The 18,759-nt window shown below is 30.8% G+C and overlaps 1 protein-coding gene across 7 annotated transcripts in view; it reads right to left on the reverse strand.

Annotated features, from left to right (window-relative positions):
- Nucleotides 1-18,759, reverse strand: part of Pcdh11x (protocadherin 11 X-linked) — a 621,240-nt gene that overhangs the window by 563,450 nt on the left and 39,031 nt on the right. The window lies entirely within an intron of this gene.

The raw sequence follows: 18,759 nt of genomic DNA on the forward strand, positions 1-18,759 counted from the left end.
TTATTATTGAGAAAATGTTTCTACTTTTATGTGGATCTGTGTTTCAGTATTTGGGACACAAAAATATAGTTGGTATGCCTTATGACAAATGTTCATATTATATTAACTGAGAGTAGTGATCTATAATCCTCATTTTCTTGGATCAAGTATGAGAATTTGCTCTGATAAGATTAAGTTTACTTTTTAAATGAAGCAATAAAAATAATTAATTTTCTCATGTCTGATTCAATGTACCAGGGCTGGGTGGTCCAAGTGAGACAGGGTGCTTCTATCACAGCACTTACACAAATTTGAAAGTGAATTGACTTTGAATTTTGTGACCTGGGTGCTTGCTCACCTCAAACTAGTCCAGCCCTTGTGAGATATGTTGTCAGATGTTTATATTAGTTTTAAATATTATTTAATTATTTAAATATTACATTTTAATATTCTTTAATTTTGTATCACTTTTTCTGCTCAGATGCTATTTTGAACAGCTTGTGTGTAAAATGGCCAACTTTGAATTATCAATATTTGGAAAGAAAAGGACAAAAATGTGATAATTTATACATAATGTATAATAATAAAAATGATCACTAAACTTTTTTTTAAAAAATCATGGAGCATTTATTTTTTATAAAAATAAGAAGGAAATATGTGTATCCTTGTGGACTTATGAAGTAGATTTGACTGAATATAATTACAGGCTGAGTATCTCCTATCAAAAAGCTTCAGAAGTGTTGTAGATTCCAGATTATTTTCAGATTTTGGAATATTTGCAAATACATAATGAGACCTTGGGGAGGAGATCCCACTATGTTCTTTATGTTTCTTATACACCTTACAAACATGGCCTGGACTTCTGACTTAAAATAAGTTGCAAATTAGTGACAATCATATAAAGTCAATATTAAACTATTAGATAGACTTAGTTGATTTTTATCCCAAGGTGTTGTGTGGTTAATATGAAAGCTAGCCAAACTTCCTTATATGTCATTTATTAAACCAGTTATGGTTCAGGAAATAAGGTCAGAGTGTTATTTTAAATGAAGGTCAAATACTTTCATCAGAGAAAACAATGTGTATTTGACACCACTGAGCTTGACAAACTAGACAAGGATATTGGTTAATGTAATCTGATACAAAACTCTTTAAACTTTTTTCCTGTACTTGAAGATTACTTTATTATAACTTCAGCATGGTTTTCAAATTCCAATGTAAAGATGTAACTTATTGTAAGAAATCAAATTTTATATATATATATACAAAAAATTATATTTATTTGTTTTAGTTAATATTTGTATAAATATTATGAGCTTGCTTAAATTTGTGGATAAATATACCTTCCCATGACAACTGGAGCATTCTTATACAAATATTTCATTGCATATGCAAATGACAAAGTAAAAACTGTAAGATATTTTGGCAGTACCTATAAAAGAAATGTATATAATAATTTAATACTAGTATCAACCTCTTGCAACTTCTAATTTCTTCTACTCCCACATTAGGTAGTCTTTATGGGAACTAAAAAGATTCAACAAGTCAATATAAATTTTATTATTTTTAATACATCACTTAAAATGAATTTTTATCTTGATAATATATGTAGAGAAAAACAGATAAGTGAAGATGTTCATCAGCAATCCTTTCTAATTCCTGGTGATTTTTTTTGCTGAATAGTTCTACAAAAAATGCATACTCTAGGGGTGATATCTTAATAAAATTGGCTTAAATGGCTAAGTATCATTGGACAATGATTTTCAGTGAGCCTAAAATAGCAGGTATTATAAAGCAAGTGCTCTACAGTTCTGGAGACCTAATATACAGCATGATCACTATAGTTAATAATATTGTATTCTATACTTGAAATTTGCTAACAGATTGGACCTCAAGTAAGCTCACCACAAAACAAAAATATATATGAGGTTTTGTTTATGTTACTTAACTTGACTGTCACAATCATTTATATAAATATATGTAAACATAATTTGTACACTTTGCATATATGTAATTTTTGTCTGTTCATTATATCTCAACAAGCTGAGAGAATAAGTTAATCAAATCATATAATATACCATCTTTCCAGACATATTAATAAACTGATGTTTTCTAATACTAATTTCCAAACCAATTTCTAATGTCTTTCTTGAACTGAATGTTTCAACTATCTGTAATACCAGATATGATTCTAACTCTAGAAAAGCATAGCCAAATATTAAGGCTCAATGGCTCTCTTTTTAAATGAGCTAAGCCATAATAAATATCTACCACATTCTTTTGTTATATCAGCTAGATGTTTGTAAACCAGAAAACTACTTCAAGTCCTTTAAGGGAATTCCTTCAACATAGGAGATGCCAAATGTAATTTTAATGTGTTTCACAATGGGTGCGTCAAGGTGGATCTCTCATTACTGTAAAATATCTAGAAGAGAGCACATATTAACAACATATGAGATACTAATTATGCCAGGAAGAGAAAATCAATAATGTAGATGCAGATGGCAGCATTCAATTGTGCAAACTAATTTCCTCTCTTTAACTATATCACTTTAGATTTATTCTTCACCTCCCCGCCCCCGCAAAAAAAAAAAAAAAAAGATTTGGATTACAGATGATGACCAAATTTCCACTTAACTTTAAATTAGATACAAACTTTGGACCAATCCATTAGAATAGTTTCTTTTGAATAGGCCTACCTCTTCTTAAATGAATGAAATACTTTTAAAAATGTGCTATTATCTATTTTATTTTGTACATTGTATAGTTTGTTTTAGATTGCATAACTATATGTGCTTGTTTAGAAAAAACTACTAAAGTAATAACAGAAGTATTAACTAAAGAGAATAAATTTGTCCTTTTCACTGATAAGATATTATACATCTTTTCAAAATTACAAACTTAAAAACATCAGTGCTTTTCAAACCATGACAACTTGAAAATCTATTATAATTCTTAAAATAAATTTAGGCCAATGTTTGGCTGTGTGTGTGCATGTGAGTGTGTTGGTGTGTCAAGGACAATACATATTATATGTGCATTTGCCAGCCAGTGATTGCTTTTTGGAGAATAATTAAAATTGAAAGCCAATCAGCAAATAAAAAATAAATACCAGACTCACTTTAACTCTATCTACAAATCATCTATTTATGAAATCACTAAAATCAGTGTAATGCTAACACATGTTTTGGAATTATACTAGTAAAATACTAATAAAGGTATGCACATGTTTTATATATCCACGGGATATATTTTATCTCATTTGAAAAATAGAATTAAATAGCAAACCTTATCTGTGTGGGATTGACTTAGCAGACTTACCTAAAGTTTATTTCTTGAGCTATGAGCACTGTGTCCATTAGCTCCTGAATAGTAAAAATGCATTTATGGCATTTTTTGTTTTGTTTTCCTCAAAGGACTAAAACCTTCTTAGAAAAGCAAAAAAAAAAAAAAAAAAAGTTAATGATAATATATTTCCAAAAGTAATTTTTCTTTGATATTTAAATAGAAATTTCTTCAATGTTTTTTCATAGTCTGTGACTCTAACCAATGGTATGATGTTTTACTAATTTAACAATTTCTTCTAATTAAAATCAATTAAATTTCCTCAGTGCCTACACATACTGAAAACTAAGACAGTTACATGGGATATAAACCTAATAAAGACATTGTGTCTGCCTATTAAATATTCAGTCTACTGAGTATAACCTTATTAATGAGCAATGTTTCAAATATGTGGATGAGGACTCAACTAATGGATGTGTGTTTCTGTTCAAAGATTATCATCTCTGTTTGCACATCCAAACCGCCTGTCAAGCTGATAAAAAAATAAAGATAGCTAGGCTTCAACTCAGACCTATTCCATCATTTCCTCATGGGATAAATTCTAACTTCCACATCCAATTTTAATGCTCAGCTGGTGTTGTGAATCACTGTTCTAGACAGTGATCAAATAAAAGGTCAGTTTTATCAAAGTGGTTAATATACTGGGCTACTGATGATTCATTTTGTTTTTCACATACTAATTAATAATGGAAAAGGTTAGGTTCTTTTTTTCTATAAATTACAACAAAATGGGAAAATGATGAAGAATATTCAACATATAATTGTTTATTAGATAGCTTACCCATGCCTACCACATGAAACAAATTTTCAATGTGCTGAATTTTATTAACAAAATAAAGTTAGCTTTACATATTTGTAGTAATTTAATGTCAATTTCCACAGTGATTTGTAAGTCAAAATTGTCTTTTCTATTACAATATTGTAATATATGGGTCAACTGCTCCACTATATAATTTTTTATCAACCATTTATAATTTTTATAATCTTTTATATGTTAATGTCTAATTTAAACAGGGTCTAGACCAATGAATTCATCTAGTCTTGAATGTTTGGTTCTTCGCCAAGTATGATTCATCACTTGAAAGATATTGCAAGTACATAGAAAACCATACCCTATATAATTCTACTATATGACTTCTAGGGCAGTAATTTGAAGTATATGAATAAAATGTGAATAAAGACTAAGAATTAATGAATTCTACACATGCTTAATTTACATAAAATTTGCCAATAAAACTACTTTTGTAAAGCAAACCGATATATATTTTTTCTTCTCTGTATTGAATTATGGTGTGACTTAAAACATAGAAAATGGCAAAATTAAGTTAATATTTTTAGGAAAAATTTCAAATCATGAGAAAATTAGTTGATAGTCATTTTATACCTGCAAGTAAAAAATGTGTTGAATTAACAAAAGAATCACAAAAAAATAAAGATACCATAATTGCTTTTAAATACAGCATCTTAAGCATTATTTCCCAAAATGGCATGAAAAAAAAGTTTAAAAAATTGTAAGTCTAAACTTTGTACACTGAGTTTGGTGATAAGAATTACTTTATTGCAAAAGTATATACAATATAAAAACTGAAAAAGAGGAAGGTGTTTAATAAGAATACATTATCTTTTAGAGCAATTTATTTCATGAGATGATATATAAATATCTTCTAAAATTCAAGTTACATGTAAGAATGTTTCTTATTTATCTGCTTAATAAATTTCTGGAAATGGATTTCATAACTTCTGCTACATATCACCAAAGTTAAAAACTGTTACTTTTTATACAAACAGAAGTTTTCCTTGGGATTTCTTGATAGATAATCATTACAAACACCAAATATTAATAGCACTATGTTTTCCTTTTTCACATTTATTAGTTTCCCTGTACTGTTGTTTTGAATAGAATATACAAAAGAATTTTAAACAAATAGTGATCTTAATTTATTACTGATTTTATTTATTTATTATTTCTTACATACATCACAATAGAGGAGTTCATTACATTCATAATTTTTTGCATTGCAATTCTTAATACACATTTATACCACAATTTATCAAATATCTGTTTGTATATAAGGTATGTTGACACCAAATTCACATCTTCATACATGAATTACCTCTAGATAGGAAATAGGGGAATAGGGGTAGGAGGGAAAGGGAGGGAGAATGGGAATAGCAAGGATAGTGGAAGGAGACGACCATTATTACTGATTTTAATGGAACTGCCTCCAGTGTTTCTCCAAGAATTATAATGTTGTCTGTTGGTTAAATGCAAAGATTTATGCTAAAGATTCATTATAGCATTGTTTATAATAGAATAAAAATGAAAATATTCAACAGTGAATGAGTACTAAATATGTTGTGCAATGCATAATATAAAAATACCATATTATACAGTCATCAAAAATTTGATTCTAATGAGTATTTAACAAAATAAGAGAATGTTTTCCCTCTTTCTCTTGGTTGACTTAGCTAAGAGTTTACAATTTTATTTTTTTAAGAAGCAACTTTTTGTTTTATTGATTTTTTTTTTTTGCATTCATACATTGCTCCTGGGACTGCAAATTGGTGCAACCACTCTGGAAAGCAGCATGGAGATTCTTCAGAAAACTTGGAATGGAGCCACCATTCAACCCAGTTATTGCAATCCTTGGCATATATCCAAAGAACTTAAAACCAGCATACTACAGTAACACCACCACATCAGTGTTTATAGCAGCTCACTTCACAATAGGTAAGCTATGGAACCAATATAGGTGGCCTTCAACAGATGAATGGATAAAGAATATGTGGTATACATACACAAGGAAATATTACTCGGGAATTAAAAAGAATGACTTTAATAAGACTTTTTACAGTAAATGGATGGATCTGGAGACTCTCATGCTAAGTGAAATAAGCTAATTCCAAAAAAACAAAGGTCAAATGTTCTACTTGATATGCAGATGCTAACACATAGAAACAGGGGAAAGGGGTAGTAGAATAGAAAGAGGGGAAGGGGTAGTAGAATAGAAGTCAACTGTATTATACAAAGGTGGATGAAGGAAGAGAGTGGGCAGAGTAGTAGGAAATACAATAGAATGAATCTGAGAAAACTTTCCTATGTTCATATATGAATACACCAAAGTGAATCTCACCATTGTGTACATCCACAAGACTGGGATCCTAATTAGAATAAGTTGTACTCCACAAATGTCAAACTATGCTCTACTGTCATGTATATTTAAAAAGAAAAAAGGATCTGATATTTAAAAAAATAAATAAGTAAAATGGGAGAACGGTTATCCCTATTTTATAAGAACAAAAAAAAATCACTAGAGTTTGTATTTAAGAAATTGAGGGGAAAATATGCACTAAAGTATCATTTATTATAATTGACATGGTAGGCTTATAGGTCATTTTTATTTTTCTTATCTATTATATTTATTCTTTGGTACTTTTCAAACTTACTACAGTTAATGCATGCCATTTTATATCCAAAAAGTGTCAGTTAACAACAAATAAAAGTTATTTTAGTGATATATAATGTTCATATTGGGTACTAGTTGAAGAAAAATTGCTCATTGATCTATTGTTCCTAGTTGGATTTCTTCCACTAACTAGTAATGAAATATAAACATATGCCTTTATTGTTGACATTAACTGCTGCATATGTTTCCATCATATGAAAACCTTTGCTAAATATCCATCTACTTAAAATATTACAGCTTTTTCACAAGCTATCTTCTTCAGTTCAAAATATATAGTCCTTGCACCCGTCTTCACACACTTTTTTCTTAGAGTTAAAGAACCTAGTTTTACCCTATTGACATGGAAAACAAATACACATTTGTCTCCAGCTCCACAATGTCCACTTTTTAAAAGAACTATTCTTAAAATTCTAACTATAATCTCCAACCAAATGGATATTAAATTCTATAATCATGTTATAAATTTCAATCTTTTGACCCTAATCATATTTGTCATCTCATTTCTCTCATCTCATTTTCAATCTCTGTTTTTAAATACCATGTTTCCTACCCTAATTCTCTCCCTTTTACCTTGTTCTGGGTTTAATGCAAGATTCTTCTAGATCTCTTATTTTCTTACCTTCAACTTGCCTTGCATTCTCTATTATCCTTAGTTAATTGTCTCAAAATATTTTATAATATTATTTCCTACTCAAATATTTATCTCTCATCTCTCCCTCTCTCCCTCCTTCTCTCTCTCTCTCTCTCTCTCTCTCTCTCTCTCTCACACACACACACACACACACACACACACACACACACAGACACAGACACATTCATATATATACAGGATCCTGAGCTGAGTCACAAATAATTAGTGAAACTGAATCATATAAATAGAATGGCAAAGCATAGGCTTTCACTCAAACAAACACATGATTTTTTCAGAAACTAAAACTAGCATGCTGTGTAGTTGAAAACTTCAAGCAATTTGATATCCCTGCAGCAAAAACTATGACCCAGGGACAGCTGAGACTAAAGGATGGATAGTAAGTACAGATCACATAATAGAGAGATTTGTATGCTACACTTAAAAACTAGGTTATTTATCCTGACTTTAATGAAGACTCAATTAAGAAAATGAAGTATAATAGTGATATAAGATCTTCAAGTGAAACAGAATATATATTGGCTGTGTGGAGGTTGATTTGAGTGGAACAATTCTACAGATATGATGAATGTCATTTTACATGGACATGCAATTGTCCATGTAAAAGATGAAATAGACTTAAATTGAAAAGTGGATTAGAGGTAGGAAATAATAAATGCTACCATTGTATTTTGAATGTGGTATTAAAATATTTGTATTTAAATATAAACTTTACAGATTATTATCTGTGTGACATACAGTAAATGCACCGAATAGTCTTAGGTCCCATTTTCCCCATAAGTGGGAAAATAGTAGTTGTGAACTGAGAGTTAAGTAAATAATGTCCATAACATTCTTGGCACCATGCCTGCCATGTAGTCAATTCTCCAAAATATTATCTGCTGTTATTTTCATTATTTAGCAACACATTGAATTAAACTAAAAAAAAACTGTTGAGTTGTTGTAATAAGAGACATATAGAAGACTAAGGTGTGACACAGGATTTTAATCTGAGTGATTTGAGCCAATCAGTTATTTATAGGTGGTGGACCAGATTTGTGAAAAGGGAGTTGAAAGTAACCAGTCCCATTTGGAGCAAGTTAAGCTTGATGCTGCATATACCATCGACAGGGAGATGTTCATAGGAGAGTTTGATATTATGTTCAAAATTCTACGAGAGGCCAGAAGTACATATGGACATTGGAATTTATAAGACCGCAGGTCATAAATAAAACAACAGGAAAAGTATAAAGCAATGAGAATAGCAAGCTGCAGAAATAGCACCAAGAAAAATCAATACTTACACCAAGGATGAAGTACCCACATTAAAAAAATGGAATTGTCAGAAGGCACAATAAAAATCTCAAGAGAATCTCATCACAGAAACCAAGAAAAGAGAACTTCAAATGAAGTGCCTGAATAAAGGAAAGTGTCAAATCAGCAGAAAGGTATGGAAATGAAAGTGTCTACTGAGTTTATCAAAAAGTAAGCCTCTGACAGTCACATGAAGAATGTAGGTAGTGCACCCATGGAGTGTAGACTAGATTACAAAGTCTTGTGGAGTTAATGGGAAATTATAAAGTAGTAGATGGTTAACGTAACTTTTCCATTTTATTAGGATATATGAGTAACAGTATTCCAAAAATAAATATCAAAATTATAGACTGCTAGTTATTGATTCCACAACAGTGACAACAATATGGCTTTAAAATTTCCCTAAATTTATCTAAAAGGTAACCAAAAACACTGTTCCAAAAATATAACCCGAACTTTATCTTAGTTACTTCCTCCCAATTAGAACTTTTTCTTTCCATTTTTTGAGTCTTATTTTAAGGACCAAATTATATTCAATCTCCTCTATGAATCTTTCCCAGTCTACCCCATAATGATTCCTTTTTTAAAACACACAATGGCAATTATTCATGCATCACCACCTTGCATTTGGGGTATTTATGTTTTGTGGGTATACAACTTGTGAGAATAAGTAATATGGTTTGAGTTCCAAAAATAGAATTTGAATTGATAATTTTTAAATGAAGAATGTAACAGAATGATATGTAAAGTTAAAGTACAGTCAGAAATTTGTCATTTTAAAAAATACACAAGTTTTAAACATATAAACTTATGCTTGGAAAATAATTATGAGGCTATTTATCAAACAATAATATAGGGCATTAATTTTGAATGACATGATTAGAAAATTACCTATTCTATGTTTTTCTTTATTTTCTAAAATGTCTATCATGAACTTCTATAATAAGAAAATTAAATAGACATAAAATAAAACAATTGAACTGAAAAAATTATAAACCTTTCTTTTAAAATTTTATGGATGTACAATTGATTTGATAAACCAATAAAAACAATTTGATTACAATTCAGGTGTGATGGAAACACATAAGGCCTTCATTGAAAAATTATTTGACAAATTCTTGATGATATGCAGTATAATTTGAGTTCTGTGGGGTATGCATTCTGATCATTTGGGCAATTTGAGTTCTGTGGGGTATGCATTCTGATCATTTCAAACCTAGACTAATAATACTAATATTGAGACTTGTGTATTATTATAAATGTATTTGATAACCAGTTTCTGACCAATGAACTGATTTTGAACATGACTTAGATAAACAAATGTAAAGATGTCAACCCAAAACTGGCAAATAAATTTGCATGTGTATTCTGCGAGACACATCACAGTTCTAAACAATGCCGTATCCAAATTTTAAAAATTGTCTTCATGTTTTATCTTAGGATATCTATTTTAATTAGTGCAATTTTTGCATGATATCAAACCACATACATGGAATAAAATGTTTTCAATTTTAGAATCTGTAGAATAAAATGGCTAATATTTAAACTACATATTAAGTCAGATATTTGTTGTTGCATCATAGAATCCCCCCAAAGTGATTTATTCATTTTCAGAAAATAGTTGTTTATATCAAATATCCCTGTCTAAAGAAAGCAGGATGTTAAAAAAGTAGTTAATTATATATTTAATATCATACATAATGCCTTGAATTCGCCTGTGTTTCTGAAATGCACCTTATAATTCAAGAACTAGTTTTTAAACTTCCCATGAACAAAGGTATTTAGGGGCTTATGCTATTTGTAAAATAGTGCACAGGAAAGGATTGAGAATTGAGAGATGCCCTAATCTTGGTAACATTCTAGATAGGATACTTAACCAGTTAGTTGCCTGAGCTTGAGCAAATCAGTCTTATAGTTTAGTTTCTGATTGGTGATGATGCCCACCAGGTAGTTGGGTGAGTTGCCTTAGGTAACTGATAAAGGAGGTAGCACTTACTAAGTATCTATCACATTCCAGTCACATTTTATAGATTATTTTATTTAATTATCCCTATAACTGTAAGAATTTGACATTATTTTTCCATTTTAATGGTTGAATGTGTATGTATGTATATATATTTGTAGATGGACACAATATCTTTATTATTTATTTTTATGTGGTGCTGAGGATCAAGCCCAGGTTCTCACACCTGCAAGGCTAGCACTCTACCACTGAGCTACAGCCCCAACCACAGGGTTGAAGATTTTAAGACTCAGTAACATTAAAAAATTTTATGCAAGGCCAAATAGCTACAGACCTCAAAGTCAGTCATGTCCCTTGATTCGTTTTTTTTATTTATATATGACTGTGGAATGCATTACAATTCTTATTACATATATAAAGTACAATTTTTCTTATCTCTAGTTGTATACATAGTATATTCACACCAATTCATGTCTTAATTCCTGTACTTTGGATAATAATGATCATCACATTCCACCAACATTAATAACCCCATTCCCCCTCCTTTCACCTCCAACCCCTCTGCCCTGTCTAGAGTAGCTTACCCACTTCCTGCTGCCTCAGTGTGCCTGATACTGTTTAGACACACAATAAATAATTTCTCCCTCTCTTCCTTTGAATCACTAAAGTTATTTAAAAAATGTCCCCTGAGTGACACTGAATTTGCTTCAGCTTCCTTTATTAAGTGCCATGCAAAACCTATGTTTATAAGGAATTTGGTTCCACATGTTTATGAACTATTCTAAGAAATTCTTGATATAAATTTAGTTCATAAATTATAAGGTGCATTTCAGAAACACAAGAGTCTTCTAGTCTCCCTGTATAATAAAAATTGGCCTTTTTGAACACTTGTATGAAATATTAATGAGATATTTGTAATCAAGAACTCATAATTTTCTGTATCTTATGATGAAGGAAATTTGTAGAATGGTTTAAGTTATACAGTATTGATAGCAATTATTATTTACAATGCTCACAATGTTCAAATGATTTTTTTACCTCATCTCATTTGAGGTTTGGAGCTGTCCATCAATCTCCATTTTATACAAAAGTAATCAAATATGAGAGATAATGAGTGATCTTCCATTAACATAGTTAATATATCACACTTGATATCTTAGAAAGGAGACTGAAACTTCAACCATAGGCTGGTACCTAGAACTGTTTTGTTTTTGTTAGCTCCATCTTTTTCTTCATAATCATATTATTCAGTACTACTTCATACAGTTCTTATTCCAGACACAAAGATATCACATACTAAAAATTTGTACATAGTATTAAGGAGCTTGAACTGAAATTCAGGAGGTGAACACTCATCATCTTCTTCTCTTAAAATGTAGCTATATTATTTTAAGTAAATCACCATCTGAGTCTTACCTTCATCTGAAATTTTGTGATTCCAAGACTGTCAGCTTATCAATAGTTTTCACAATCACTTGAATGCAAAATTTTATTTCCACCCTCTATATTTAAAAAATGTTCACCCATCTAAAACTAAAAGGGTTTTAAAGTTAACATTAGTGCCTAGACCAATACTTGCTATTTCTATTCAGGCTCCCGTAAAGTACACACAGGACAGGGTTGAAGAGACAACCATCTCACCATGCAGATAAACTCTAATTAAACTGTTAAGAAAATAGCATTTGCCTAGCTTGTGTGAGGCACTGAGTCTGATCCTTAGCACCACATTAAAAAAAGATATATAAAATAAAGGCATTGTGTCCATCTACAACTAAAAAAATAAAATAAAATAAATAGAGTCGAGTTTGGGGAATATTACTTGGTGGTAGAATACTTGCTTATTATCTGTGAGGCCCAGGGTTCCCTCCCCAGTGTTGGAAAAAAAGATAGAAAGAAAAGAAGAAAAATAGACTTAGATCCCTGATCAGAGACAGCTGTGGTAGAGGGGAAAGAGCATTTAAATAAGTTGTAGTGGGCTTGGGAAAATTATTGAAGCTCCCTGAGATCCAGTTTGTTTGTTTTAAATCTATAAAATGGCTATGACATCAATAAGTTAGCTCATAATATTATAAGATTAAATAAATTCAATAGAAAAGATGACTTATCTACTTTATGCTGCACTTTGTACATTTTTGTACATTATCTCATTTAATCCTCAGTTACAGTTATATTACTTGGACATCTTGAAATCACTGGAAAGATGAAAATCTTCAGGCTCAAAGAGTTAAAGACCATATAGCTAAAATCTGCAGCACTTGTAAAAAGATCACCAGGTTTGGGAAAAAAAATTCTATCTGGCCAGTCATATCCTGCCACCATTTGCTTTCCAGTGTACCTAACAATATGCCTGGTACCTAGAGGACATTGATAATTTTTTCCTTGAATTAACCCTTCTTTCTTTTATTTTACAATTCCATATTTCCCAAACTTAATTTAGCACAGGCATCTGATGTATGTTCCCTAAATAATCTTAAGGTGTTAGTGCAGTTTTTAAAATAAGTGCTATGTCTATTTGAAATCAAATGCATTTTAAAATATACTATATTGTACAGCATTAATAATTAATGTTTCAATTACTACATATAAATTGAATGGTTAAATTAGGAAGCACAATTTAGAAACAAAATATTCCTCTAATTTCTTCTGTGTAAGCAAAAGCTATTAATCTTAAATGATTAAAGTGAAAACACATTGTACATGAATAAATGACTTCTCATGCCTTTTAGATATCTTCTAATCTATATTTGATAAATATTTCTTGGTATTACCTATATGTATAATAAGGTTTATAAATTCATAGCTATAACAACTGCATTAAATAATAAATTAATTTAAAATTTACCTTTAGATTTGGTGATAAATGCCTATGACTTCTTCTGCCAAATTTGTCTTGTGGCTTACCAACTGCGGAGCATTAGACTCATATTATATTTTAAATATTGCAAAGACACTGTGGAAAGATGTGGTATGGCTCCTATCATACTATCTGAAGAAAGTTGAACTGAACACTTTTGAATAGCCACAATGTTCAGAGTTCTAGGAGTGGGAGCAGATGGAAAAAGAATGATTCTTCCTTCCTCCCTCCCTCCCTTCTTCCCTCCCCCCCCCTTCTTCCCTTCCTTCCTGAGGTTTGAACTCAGGGCCATGTTACAAGGTTTGATTATGTTGCCAGGCTTCAAACATGTGATTTCCTTTTTCATCCTTCTGAGTTGCTGGTATTATAGACAAATACCATGGTGTCTATTAAGAGATTTTTGTTATCTATGCTATTTGCAATTTCCCTACTGATCTGGTGATAGGAAATTATGTCCCATGACATATATCTGTAAATAACAGTAGTTTCTCAAATTAACATGATGCTTGGTAGCTTTATAAAGCCCTAATATAAAGAATCATCTATAAGATTATCTACCTAAGATTAATGGAAGAGAATGAGTCTAGGAAGGGTCAAAAAAGGTTAGGAAAATCTACTTGATGGTTATAGATTTATGAAGCAGAGGAGAAATTTAATAGGAAAATATTAAAAGCAGAAGGCCTACCTCTGGGTTTCAATTCAGGAAATCTGGGAACTATAGCAACACCAGAATTTTGATATGATATATCAGAGAAGAAACTGAAAATCATTTAGAGTTAGCCATAGATCCTCACTCCACCACTTAGTAACTGCACTAAGCACTATGAGATAAATTAACATATGTAGGGTGCCTAGCACACTACCTGACATAAAATAGGTGTTTAATAATGTTCAGTTCTTTTGTTGGATCTTGATATTATCATTTGTCAAATAACAGGGGCAGACTAGGTTACAATATGATCTCTAAGGTTCCATTACATCTCTAAAATAGAAGCAGATCACAGGTAAAACTATAAATCTCATTCAGATTTAAAGAAATACTATAGACCTAAGAATTTTACTGGTCATCATAATATAACCAGAAGACTGGAAAGTATTTGAAATATACTTCAAGTTAAATAATTATCCAAATCCAAAAAAAATTTGCTCCCATTTGAGAATATAATCCTCATCTTCTCATTTTTTAAATTGGGAAAAAATTTAATCTCTATTAACTCAATTTTAGTTTATATATATATATATAAATTTATATATGTATATATGAATATACATATATAAAATTATGTGTCTGAATTATGTGCTTGTATTTTCTATGCATGTGTAACTATATGACATATGATGTATTGTATATATTCCTTATATATATAACATTACATATGACATGTTTTACATATGTACTACATACCAAAATGTGTATTATATATATATATATATATGTATATATTAATATTATATGAATCTCTATGTAAATGGAGTCTATGTAGAGATCTTTCTGACTGTATGATTTCTTTGAACAAAGGGAAATTTTAGGGGGAATGTGATTATTTGATGTTTCTACCAGAGAAGAGAGAAAGGGTAAATTTTGGAGGAATGAAAATGTGAACTTTTATGAATGGTAATGTGTACAAAGGCCAATATTAGGCATTACCAGGTAGAGGCAAACTAAGGTAAAGGTTGATTAAACTTAGAAAAATTTAGAGGGAATTCATAGTTCTAGTTATTTGCCTCTTATCAGCTCTTTTTCTTTTCCTGTTAGGCTTTTGATCTTGCTGTCTCAGTTTCTTTTTCACAAGGCTCAACCACATTGTTGAATAAGCTATGCAAACTACGTTTCTCTCAATATGAGATACATATATTTCTAAATTGCAGGTTATATTATATGGGTAGATAAAAAACTCTATTCAGTGAATTTCTGCATTGTGATAAGTAGACAGACCACTGCTGAGAGAATGTGAGTGTGCAGATGGTTCTATTGAAGTACATTATAAAGTGAGAGAGTACTAAGAAAAACTGATAAAAATGTATGATATGAAAGAATTTTCAGAGGCCTGTTTTCCAGAGTAAAAGAGATCATTTTATCCAGAAGGTGCTTAGGTGACTGTGCTTTTCTTCTACTGGGTTAATAGAGATTAGATAAAAATCAAGGTATCTATCTCTATGTGAATATGGGATCATAAGTGTTCCCCAGAGAATAGGCAACCCTGACCTAAAGTTTGTTTTCTTAATGTGTTGAGGACAAGGCTTCAACCTTTTGTATGTCCAGAATTTCTTATGCCCATATGTGGGAGTGAATCTGTGATTTTAGCACATTTCTATGTGCCACACTAACCTAAAAAAGAAAGGGAATGTTGACAAATCTCTCTTCAGAGTTTTCCCTTAGGATTTTATATCAGAAGGGATATACTATTTTTCTCCATGAAACCAAAATAGACTGTAAAATTTCACACACAAGCACAATGAAGTTGAGGTATGGAAAGAATTAGGCAGATTTGGCATACTGTTATAGTAGTTGTTCAGCTATATTCATTTTAGATAGAATTATTCTAAAAAGCAAACACCATAGGAAATACTTTTTGGCTCTATCAAAATCAAAAAGTAAACAGGTAAATTTTAAGAATGATAACACTCCCACAGTCCTGATGAAAACACTTCAAAAATATGTAAAACATCACACAAACATAAGAAGGAAGTGTGTTCATTAGAAATTTAGCAATATGCTATTCTTGCTATTTTGCATGTTACTGAGTCCTTAACTTCATCTTTATATTGAATATTACATTTTATTTCCTCTTTATAATGGTTATATGTCCCAAAAGTATATTCACTGAGAAAAACAGCCACTGACTTTAAGAATGTTAATGTCTGCTTTTATTTTATCTAGGCGGTATCCTCACTAATTACAATGTAAGAAACACTATTTGCCAAATCATGAAGGTGTTCATTCCTTTTATAAAAAGAGGTAAAGTGATAGATTTTGTAAAACATTAGGTACTATGAAAATGTTTTATACTAAAATTGATGCTCCAGCATCCTGATATAAGACTGTCAAGCAAAGACATGAAACATAAACTACAATAAAACTTCAGTCTGGGCTAGGGTTGTGGCTCAATTGTAGAGTGATTGCCTAGCATGTATTAGGCATTGGGTTTGAGTCTCAGCACCACATAAAACAATAAATATATAAAATAAAGTTTAAAAAACCCCAGTATCCCAGGATATTTCCTGTACATAATGTAGAAATACATTTTATCATAATGAGGATCCAAGAAAAAGTCTAAACTAAAAAGAAGGTGGTTTATTTTCATCCCTTCTATTTCTAGGAAGGAGGTGCTATATTTGCTTGCAACATGCATGACAAGAAATGCATTCCTTAAAATTTTATATACATATATATGTGTGTGTGTGTGTGTGTGTGTATGTGACACACACATATGTATACATGTATATATGTATGTGTGTATATATATTTTCCCCTCAGTTTTGAGTAGAGATATGTGGTTTTTGAATAGAGATATTCTGGATTTCAAGATAATTCCACCATGTTGTGATGTGGGCACTATCTGTATTTGATGTTTTATGGTTTGCTCTCTGTTCCTCTTCCCACAGAATTGATAACTTTGATGGAATCATAGAGGGGAAAAGAGAAAATGATTTCTATTTGGGGTGACCATTTCATCTCAGTAATTCAATGATATAATTTATGTATACACAAACACATTCTAACAAGAGAAGTGTTCTCCTATCCCTATGTCTGTTCTCCTATCCCTATGTATGTGGAGTATATATAGATCAACAAAGGGTTTAGGTTTTTATTTGATATTTTTTGTTATAACTCATGAATAGGAAATGTAAAAAGAATCAAAATATCTGAAATCAATGTTTAAAATTTTTTCTAGGAGTAGTCTCCAGAAACTACCATTTAAAGATTGTGTGAAAGAAAAAAAAATAAAGGTTGTACGATCTACGTATTTACCTGAGGAAGATTAATTAACACATAAAAATATGTGATTAATTCAAGAAATCAGATGTGGAAGAAAAGAGTATCATCCCAGCTTCCTTTATTTTTGATAAAATAAATAAATAAATAATATACTCATTTTTTATCTGGTATTTTTGCAATTAAAACTATTTGAAATTTCTTAAAACCAAAGCCTGAGTGCTTCCTCTGATATGCAGATGCTAATTCATAATAAGGGAGGGGAGCTATGGAACAATAGGGGTACTTTGGGTTAGGCAGAGGGGAGTGAAGGAAGGGGAGGGGGCATGGGGGTAGAAACAATAGTAGAATTAATTGATCATTATTACCCTACTTTACATATATGATTACATGAACATTGTGATTCTACATCATGTACAACTAGAAGAATTAGAAGTTATAGTCCATTTATGCATGATGTGTCAAAATGCATTATACTGTCATGTATAAATAATGTGAACAAAAATAGTACTTGCATACTTGCTCTATCTGCACCATTACAATTCTACTTCACTGACCATAGCTTAGTTAATTCAGTTGTTCACAGAACAGTGTCTTAACTAAAGCAGGTACCCAATGTAATTTTGGTAAATTGTGACAATTTATGCATCAAAGTACAGGGTTTTGTCAGGGAGCAGAGGGAAGTGTGTTAAAAATATACCGTGCATACAGTGGTGGAAATAGGATGAAAATGTAGACCAGGCTAAGACTGCAAAGTCTCTTGAAACGTACACTAATTGAAGCTTTATTCTCTATATAATGGAGAAAGACTCAAGACATATTCTGCCATAGACTTCATCTGATCATATGTATGTTTCAGAAAGAATACTTTGGATACTGTGTAAAAATTTGATTAGACAGATGAAAGTTCAAAGTAAGACAACCTGTTAGTTGTAAAATAGGAAACTCATGATCAAATCTTCATAAAGGAAGTGGCAAAGGGACAAATGTGGGAGATATTTTAGAGGTAGGATTAATAAGATTTAATTGATACTTGAATATGACTGAGTATTGCTAATTTTAGTGTGATTACTGAAACGGATTAGGTACTTGCCTGCTCATACCTAATACATACTTTCCAGCTTATTTACTAGTGATATTCATGCACACACACACACACACACCACCACCACCACCACCACGCACTCTTAATTATTGTAACAAAATTTGAAGTTTTGTATTGTGCCATTTTAATGTGATTTTTAAAAATCTTAATCCATTATATTTGGAGAT

The sequence above is a fragment of the Callospermophilus lateralis genome, chromosome X, assembly GCF_048772815.1.
Source record: "Callospermophilus lateralis isolate mCalLat2 chromosome X, mCalLat2.hap1, whole genome shotgun sequence".
Lineage (NCBI taxonomy): Eukaryota > Metazoa > Chordata > Mammalia > Rodentia > Sciuridae > Callospermophilus > Callospermophilus lateralis.